The sequence below is a fragment of the Ostrea edulis genome, chromosome 5 (genome assembly GCF_947568905.1).
Source record: "Ostrea edulis chromosome 5, xbOstEdul1.1, whole genome shotgun sequence".
NCBI lineage: Eukaryota > Metazoa > Mollusca > Bivalvia > Ostreida > Ostreidae > Ostrea > Ostrea edulis.
In genome coordinates, this window is record NC_079168.1 from 8336031 (window position 1) to 8345977 (window position 9947).

Sequence of the window (9947 nt, forward strand, 5' to 3'; positions counted from 1 at the left end):
TTAATAGTAAATGCATTTTCACACAGTTTATCTAGTTATTAAATTACTACAAATATACAAAGACTACACTTACCTAAAACACAGAACATAGTCTACGAATTTAACAATCGTAGACAAATCAACATTAATATAACAGCCATAAGTTTTACATAAAAATGTCAAATGTATCAAGAGAACAATACATGCAAACAAAATGCAACAGGACATCGGGAAAAGAGTTACCACATAAGCATTAATACTGGATGTCTGTGATCATATGACCATCATGAAGCGCAATGTTAATACATTTGTGTTGACACTTAGTACAAAATCTTTATCCAGTTTGTGTATATTGCAAAGGTAGTAGAAGCTTGAGTGAGAATATCCACAGCGAAAGGAATCTTCCTTCGGAGAATGTCTTCCAGACTGTCAAAACATTTCTGAGCAAATCGTGTCCTTTGAAATGTTGATATTGTTGGTATGTCCCGTGTGTGGCAACAGCACTCTCAATAGTGTTCTCTTTGATACAAATTGCGTCCACCATCTTTAAAAACTGTCTCTTTCGGCAGAAACTTCTATAAAGTTTGAGTAAAAATTTTCATTTCATTCAGGCATACAATATCACAGAATGTCATGATTGTAAATTTAAAATAACAAATTGAAACCAGGCATAATCAATAACACTATGCAGTTATAGCAATTAAAGAATGAGTAACTGTATGAATAACATGACAAATGATGATATAATAACCTAGGATAACCCATAAAAGCTTAAATTAACTTATTTCCAATGACTGACAAAACATCCCTGCATTCCAGAGCAAAGCCTGTCCTTTGAAATGTTGATATTGTTGGTATGTCCCGTGCTCAGCACTTTCAATATTGTTCTCTTTGATACAAATCGCCTCCACCACATCTTTAACAACTGTCTCTCTCGGCAGAATTTCCTACAAAGTTTGAGTGTAAAGTAAACTGTATTACACTTTGTATTATATTATACATGTAAATCAAAACGTTGATGGTGCTCCTTTACAATATTCCTTAATCTCAATGATAAAGCTTATTAAGGATTTCAAAGGGAAACAGGAGGCCCATGGACAACATCGCTCAACTAAGTCACCTTGGCCCTCTTGATATGTTGTTTCAAAGATTTTTTTCAAAACATTTATTCCCATAGAATTAAGAGCCGATATTGTGGCCCCAAATTAGCCCCCAAAAGGGTCATCACGATATAACCAAACTTGAATTCACATAACATGGGAATGTTTCAACACCAATATTACTCATATCACCTTGTTGTTCTGAAGAAGGTCAAGGTCACAATGTCATAGTACGAAATGTAAGATTTTGCAATAACATATCGATATACAAAATATGAAAACTCTATTTTGAATATTTATAGAGATACTGAATATATAATGTTTTCTAAAAAGTATTTCAAACTCTAACATCAATTCACAAGGTAAAAAACTTCATTGCCATAAAAATGTCATGTCACAAAGAATGCACATATGAAATTTAAGAGTTTTATCGCGCATTATTTAAAAGTATGAACAAGGCTAGAATTCCAGACAGACATTCAGAATTAAAACAATACCCCCTCCCCTCCCAACTTTAGTCACAGGGGATTTAAAAACCTTAAATTTACACAACTTCGGAAAATTAGAATTTGGATATGCTTTATTGTGGCCCTGTTACTGTTGAAAAGAATTTGTCATTCATTTTCTGAATATTCCCAAATAGAATTTTGATCTCCTAAGTCCCCTGAATTGAACAATCTTGAATTTGAACTACCTGCAGATTTTGATACTTGCATATTAATATGACTAATCATGACCCTGTTGTTGTGATGATGATATTTTGAAGGATGTTTTCCCTATGATTTCCTATGCAAAACTTTGATCCCGAAAGTGGCACAATCTACCCCAGGGGTCATGATTTGAATAAACTAGAACCTGAACTGCCTAAGGATGATTGCATATTAATTACGACAAATCGTCGCAATGCTGTTCTCGACGAGAATATTCCTATATATTCCCATGTAAAACTTTGATTGTTTACTGTGGCCGCACCCTAATTCCGGGGGCTGCAGTCTGAACAAACTGAATCTCCAATACCTGGGGATGTTTGCATATACCAATATGCCTAATCATAGCATTTTGGTTCTTGTGAATAAGATCTTTAATGATTCTTCTTATATACTTGCAAGCAAAACTTTGATCCCCTATCCTGGCACCACTCCACCTCCAGGGTGCATGATTTGAACAAACTTGAATCGACTCTATGTCAAAAGCTTTCTTATTCAACAATTCTGGCCAAGTGGTTCTTGCGAAGAAGAGTTTTAAAGAGTTTTCTTAGGCATATCATGCAAAACTTGATACCCTATTGTGACCCGTCCCTGCCCGTGAAGTATAGCAAAACTAATTAAAACTCAGTAATGGAATATTGCTATAGAAATATGGGACGTTGACAATGGAGAACCTCAAGTCATCTGGTCTGTCGTAAAGTTGTGATTTCCCTTTCACAGCTATGTTCTAAAAGATATCCAAATATGAAAGAAAAATAGAGTACTCTATGGTCTTTAATTTCGAGTTTCGTGGGATATATCGAATTGACATATGAATAAAAATGAATATTGGTAATAAACAAAACCCACAAATTATTTATCTTCTTGTCTAGAAGCTTTTGAATAACGTATGCCTCATCTGTGAGTTAATAATGGAGCACATTGTGTTGTAAATATCGATTTACGTTTATATAGTGAAAATTCAGCCAAAGTAAACTTGCATGATATAACTAATTCATCCAGTTAGAGAAATAAGATATATTTTCTAAATTTGCCGATATTATGTTTATCTGGATATATCAAACCTGGCTTTTAAGGTTTAAAATCGCACTTCCTCAAGTCCAATATGCAATTAGATATGGTGGAGTGACCAGGGACAATTCTAATATGTCATTTATCAATAAAAGTTTGGCTTGTTTTCATTAGTTGTTGGTATATTTTACGTCACTAAGAGAATTATCACTCATGATAAGTCATAAGCTGTAAGTGAAGTACCGCTGATAGACCTATGCCTACATGTAGCTTTCAGGGTCGTAACTATTCTCTTTAGCCAACATCCACCTCTCTCTGCAAACCTTCATGTTTCCATGTTGGAAAGCGTGTAAATGCGGGAACCGATGGCGCTTCAGAATTCGATTGACATTTCAACTTAAATATGCCTGGATTTACGAAACAGACAAGTTATTTCCCCAACTTTAACATTAATACTTGTATCTGTCACCAGAAAATCATCACTTACTAGCACAGACAACTGATATACAAGACGCTCATGGGTCACACCCCTCACGCGAGTGACGTTGACCCTGCCATTGTTCAGCTGTTCTGATTTTAAAAGATTTTTTTATCAATCTTTATTCCCATGAAAAAGTTTAACACCATATTGTTGCCCCAAGTTAGCTCTAAAGGATCACAACATAACTTACAATGAATTCACATAACACAGAGATGCCTCAACTCCTATATCACTGGCATGATCGCGCTGTTCTGGATAAGATTGATTAATTGATTGATTGATTGATTGGTTATGGTTTTACGCCGGTTTGGGAATAGTTCAGCCATTTTACGGCGTTTAACTAAATGAAATATGTTTGGTTGTGAGTGTTTGAGTTTCCCTGACGGTCCCCAGTCAGCCTACTCTTTTTTGAAAATCAGGGAGCCCATCTTTGTCGTACCAAGGGGGTTGTGATCTTTGACACCCGACGGAAATAAAAATTAAAAATACATAAACAGGTAGAAAAAATCAGTTCGTGAATATAAACAGTTGTATTGTAAAAGTTTTCTTTTTTTCTCGTAAAACTCGCATTCTTGTAAATATTGTATGATATAATGATTATCGATATTAGTAAAAAGTTCTTTTGTTGATTGCACAGTATTAAAACGTCTATTTCGTATGGGTGTAAAATCACTACATTCTAACAGAATGTGATGTATGGTTAATGGACTGTTAAGACCGGGGTCATTGATCATGGTATGATATGAAGACCTTGTCATTATAAATCTATATACATAATGTTAAGGCTCTATCTATTCAGGAAATATCATATAGGTAAGATTTTTATCAAAAATAGATTAAATTTCCAGGTAACGCTGCTTCACGAAACGATAAGGTATTGGCATAAAGAACTACATAAACAACATGAAAACCCTATTTTGAATAGTTCAGGAGATTTTGAATACATCTGAGAATTTTTTTAAAAGTAGGTCAAACTCCAAACACTATTATGTTCAAGGTCTTATCATAAAGAATCTATTTACAAAATCTGATAGTCCTACCTAAAATTGTTCCGAATCTATTTAAGAGGATGTCTCAATGAAAAACATATAAAATGGTCAAGTAGCAAATATCTATGTTTGGATTCAAACTTTGCCAGTAATATCTAGTATGAATGAATTAAACTTCTGAAGAAAAAATTATCCAGATCATTCTACTGGTACAAGCTGATAGACCTGTTTCTAATAATAGATCTTCTGTAACAAAATTTTAATTCAAATTTTACAGGTTTGGGGATAAATTAAATTAAATTTCAAATAACTGTTGACATATTCAATTTTGAAAGTTAATAAATCAGATAAGCACTTCTTGCAATTACATCCAACATGGCTGACACCCATCCTATGTAAGTGCAAAACGGTCATTAAAATGAAATATTGTCACATTTTGAAAAATGTGCAAATTTTCTAAGCTTTCAAAATGCCCTTACAGTCATAGTGAAGTATTAAACTTAAAAAATATTTTACTTATAGTTAACCAATCTATTCTATACAAAATATAAAAAAATCTGTTGACGGAAAATGTATTTTATAGTATTTTTTACTGAAGGAATATATGATATATTTTCATGACAAAGTTTTAGTGCATGTTTAATGTTATACACTCAATAAATTAGAACAAAATGAAAACATCAAAATATGTCTCTGTGGTTGTTCATAAAAATATGTTTTAAAAGAAAAATGCATTTAAAATTTCATTCAGATCATAAATGAATAGGTTATGTTTTTGTATCCATCGAACAGTTATCAATCCCATAACTCCTATAAAGGTGAAGATATCGAACAGTGATCAATCTCATAACTCCTATAATGTAAAACTTATACGGTACCAATTTTGATGCACCAGATGCGCATTTCGACAAATAATGTCTCTTCAGTGATGCTCAACCGAAATGTTTGAAATCCGAAATAACTATGAAGTTTTGGAGCTAAATATAGCCAAAAACAGCTTGCCAAAAAAGTGCAGCCAAATTCGTCCAAGGATAAGAGCTATGCATGAGGGAGATAATCCTTAATTTTGAAATGAATTTCTAAGTTTTATAACAGCAATTAAATATACCGGTACATCCGTATTTTCAAGCTAGTAACGAAGTACTTAGCTACTGGGCTGTAGAGACCCTCGGGGACTAACGGTCCACCAGCAGAGGCCTCGACCCAGGGGTCATAATGTAAAACTTATACGGTACCAATTTTGATGCACCAGAAGCAATACAAAATAAATAGTTCGGCAAACACACGGACCCCTGGACACACCAGAGGTGGGATCAGGTGCCTAGGAGGAGTAAGCATCACCTGTTGACCGGTCACACCCGCCGTGAGCCCTTTATCCTGATCAGGTAAACGGAGTTATCCGCAGTCAAAATCAGTGTGCCAAGAACGGCTTAACATCTTTTTTCAGCCGAGGAAGCAAACTCCCCGTCGAGGCCTCATTACGTCACCTACGAATAGACCTCTCCTATGTGACGCAGCACAATATACAGAATTGTATATTGTGAGTCCGTGATTATCACGCAGGCAAATAACACTAAAGAAGTAGTTCGCAGTTAAAAGTTTGAAGATATTGATATTAATAGCATTAATATAAAATTATGGACTTTATTTTAAACATAAAATGATCAAAAGATCATTAAAAAGTAGGGAGACTGTGTTCAAATTATTGTGTAAAGTAGTGAACTTGATGTTTACGTTCTTGTTTTGAAAGTTGTTTACGTTTGACGTTATGTTTTTTCGTCATTCTACAGTGACGTCACAGTATACGCGGCCTAAGAAATCGCTATCCCATAATGCCTAAGTGGAAGAGTTTGGTTTGTGAGCAAACGAACTCTGGTGGAAGTTTGCCGAGGAAGAGCAAATCACGTGACTCATGTGTAATAATTGGAGCGAGCTTTTCGCGTCGCTTTCTTCGCTCGCTATCACGTGTTTATTGTAGTGACTACCGATAAAACATTAGTCAATGTAAATTCTAGTAATCATGTATATATATATAATCAGAATGACACATTCCATAAAAAGCAATCATTTACTGCTAGCGCTTTCTCCATGTCTACATGGTTCATCAGGCAGTTCAAATAATCAAAAATTGTTTAGCAACGTCTTTGTTATGACGTCAATTAAACGAGTCCTTTATGACGTCACAATAACGTTAACCGGAAGCGTTTGGTAATTGTCTATAATTCCCACAATTTTTGTAAAAATATTATGCTAAATTGTAGTTCAATTGTTGAAATAATTATTTTCTATTAAGGCTTGGATTAAAGAGTTTAATAAAATGATCCTCTTTGGCTTTACGAGTTATTTCATTTTCAGTCCACATTTTAAAGAACGGGAACACTTTAAATTTACCACCTCAACATTCTGCAAAATGTTGTTGGATTGTTCCAAAATTTGAAAAAAATCGTTTAGCTGTATTTAAGATATTGTGATTCCTTGGATTGTGTGTGACGACGAAAGGCACATTGTTGTTCTTTTTGGTATCCTATTGGCAGGTTTTCCGAAGTTCTGAAATCGGTATTTTTGTGCTTGTTGGATTCCAACATGAATAAGGTTTTCTGGGTAATGCTGTCGTATCAAATGTATCTTTAATTCATCTAATCGTGTTGAATTTGGAATTATGGTGCATATACATCTGGCCATATTGTATGGGATATAGTACTATAAAAAAGGACGGACAGGTAGATTTCTACCATGTTCTGTCTCTGTGTATTTCTTTGAGTGCCATGGGATATAGAATTAACACCTTGGTAGACCCTGGCGACTCCAGGAAAATAACATCTGTTTAGATTAGGCTCCGCCTACATTTTCACTGACCGTATGGTCATGAGATGGGTCTTTAACTATGACGTATTGACGCTTTTACAAAGATCATTATGACGTCATGATACAACGTTATGAAATATTACATGGAAAAAAATAATAACACAACCGACTTTTGGTCTGTGCAAGATAATAAATATACGATATGTACATGTACAATAATAAAGTTTTCCCGCGTTTCGCAGAATGGCGGGAAACATTATATGATAGAAGCGTGTTCGAATGTATTGGCGTAATGATACGCAGGGTGGTCATAGGACGACCAATCAGATAGAGTTATTGAGATATCAAGGTAGAGAAGGTTAACAATAGTCATTCTAAGTCAGGGCTTTCACGGTGTCAGACACACCTTATTTTCGGACAGCATGGCTTTATCTCCTGAAGAATTGGTTAGACAAATGTCTGAAATTATAGACTCCAAATTTCAATCTTTCGAAGAGAAGAATAGCAAAAAGTTCAACACGAGCAGCAGCTTTCCAAACTACTAACAGCGAATGAGAGTTCTTTTGTTTTCAAGATAAAAAAGGGAAGACAAAATGACGAGTGCAAGAAACAGCATTACAGAAGGGGAAGCATAAGCAGCATTTGGCTCTATTACAGAAGGTATAGAACTATTAAACAATCGACAAAAACTCATAAAGTTAGCTGACTCTTCCAAGGCAGGTTGGCGCAAGGTGCAAGAATACACTCAACACGAATTAGCGCCCGATGAAGAGGACGAAAAAAGAATAATGAAAGCAGAGTTCAGAGCGGAAAAAAGAATGAAAGAAGAAAAGAAAGCAAGAAGCAGCAGGCGGAGCACACCACATCCACCCATCCACGAGTTAGCATGTTGTTCGGAGACATCAACCAGGCCGAGCGTGACAGAGTCCAATAAAAAGCCGGACACTTGCTTCCGATGCGGATTTGCAGGATATTGGGCCAAAGATATTGGACTACTTTTGACAACTGAGAAGCTCCCATAAGTTTATGTGCAAGTTCCACACCATAACCACATCACTGTAACTTGCAGTATACAACTGTCAATGGAAAATCCTCCTCCATGAAATAAGCTGGAGTAAAAGAGACTTAAACACAAAGTTGCAAGCCTCCTGCGCAGTGTTGGTTCCTCCAACAGATGGAATTCTCTGTTTCAAAGATATGACATTGTCATTGAAGACAGGGATAGAATTTAAGAACACTGCATTCCTCATTCCTAAGTTTACTGAAATTTCTCTTTGAGATTTCCTGCTTGCTGTTGCAGTTATTGCAAGCATGTGCATACTGCTAGGGAGATAACGTAGATTACAAATACTTTTGAAATGTGGTCTAAAGTCTTCTCCCCAATCTTACACACAATGAGCCTCATCAATTACAACATAAGATGTGTCAAATGTTTTGACAAATGAACTTATTTCCTCACCATGATGCATTACATCCTCAGGATGACCAATTATGTATTTGGTCTTGGTCGAAAAAGCCACTGACTGATCATTTCTAGCCACCCGACAAGCAGCCAGTCCAGGTTTGGACAGTTCTTGTTAAATGATAACATTTAGAGGAGCAATGAGAATCACAAGTGCTTTTTTGTTACAGGCATAGTACGAAAAATATTGAAGAATTTCAAAAATAAGAGATTTGCCATACCCTGTTTGTAATATTGCAACAATGTCAGATTTGGTTACACAATTAATATAAATACAGTCAATTTGTTTAGGTTTCAAAAAGGCATAGTTTTTCTTTAAGTCTTTGTTGAAAGAAGCCAGAGACAATTTGTTTTTCAATACCTTTTCCATGTCAGATCTGAAATGAAATTTAAACACTGAATTTGAGGAATTTCGATCTAAGTTTTGTGGTACACTATAATATTAGACTTGTTGTAAGATACAATATGGATCATCCTTATACCAGGTCCAGTACAAAGACTATATCTACCTAAGTAGCTACTTATAGCTACATAGGTATTTAAACCTACTCCAGGTAGCTATTTTTACCTACTTTTTCCTTTACTTGCATTTCGTGGCCAAACACAGGAACGGCGCAATACAGTGTGTACCAAATTTCTTTATTCAGTTACACTAACGATGAATACCATAAAAATATTGGACAAAAAATGATTACTTTCTAACCTTTTAAATTTGCATCAATAACTGCATCCAGGAGCTTAGGATCAAAGCTACGTGATAAAAAGTCTAGAATGTCTTACAAATCTGTATTTTGACATTAAAGGTTTTTGGGGCAAATTTTCATGCATTTCCTCTGCATTCTCCACCCTCATAAAGTATTCAAATTTACACCCCAAATGCCGTGCACATGCACAACATGATACATAAAATGACTGACCTGTTTAGAAGATGCGCCTCAATCATCATTTATTGATATTTTGAAAAACAAGTAAAAGTAGGTAGAAGTCGCTACTTTAAGCAGGTTTAAATATCTAGGTAGCTATTAATAGCTACGTAGGTAGAAATATTCTTTGGACTGAACATATATACATGTGCAATATTAACTACATACAAGGTGAAGATAACGAACAGTGATCAATCTCATAACTCCTATAAGCAATACAAAATAGATAGGTGGGCCTACACGAACCCCTGGACACACCAGAGGTGAGATCAGGTGCCTAGGAGGAGTAAGCATCCCCTGTTGACCGGTCACACCCGCCGTGAGCCCTATATTCTGATCAGGTAAATGGAGTTATCCGCAGTCAAAATCAGTGTGCCAAGAACGGCTTAACAATCCGCAGCAGGGTTAAGGTGTCCCGAGTAAAGTTAAAACAAACATCATAAAATGTACCTCGGTGCACTTCATACTATATGACGTCACAATATAAAAG

The 9947-nt window shown here is 35.4% G+C and overlaps 1 pseudogene; it reads right to left on the reverse strand.

The window, feature by feature from the left end:
• Window positions 1-7873: 7873 nt before the first annotated feature.
• LOC130054515 (ATP-dependent DNA helicase Q5-like) lies at window positions 7874-8904 on the reverse strand (annotated as a pseudogene).
• Between the last annotated feature and the right edge of the window lie 1043 nt (window positions 8905-9947).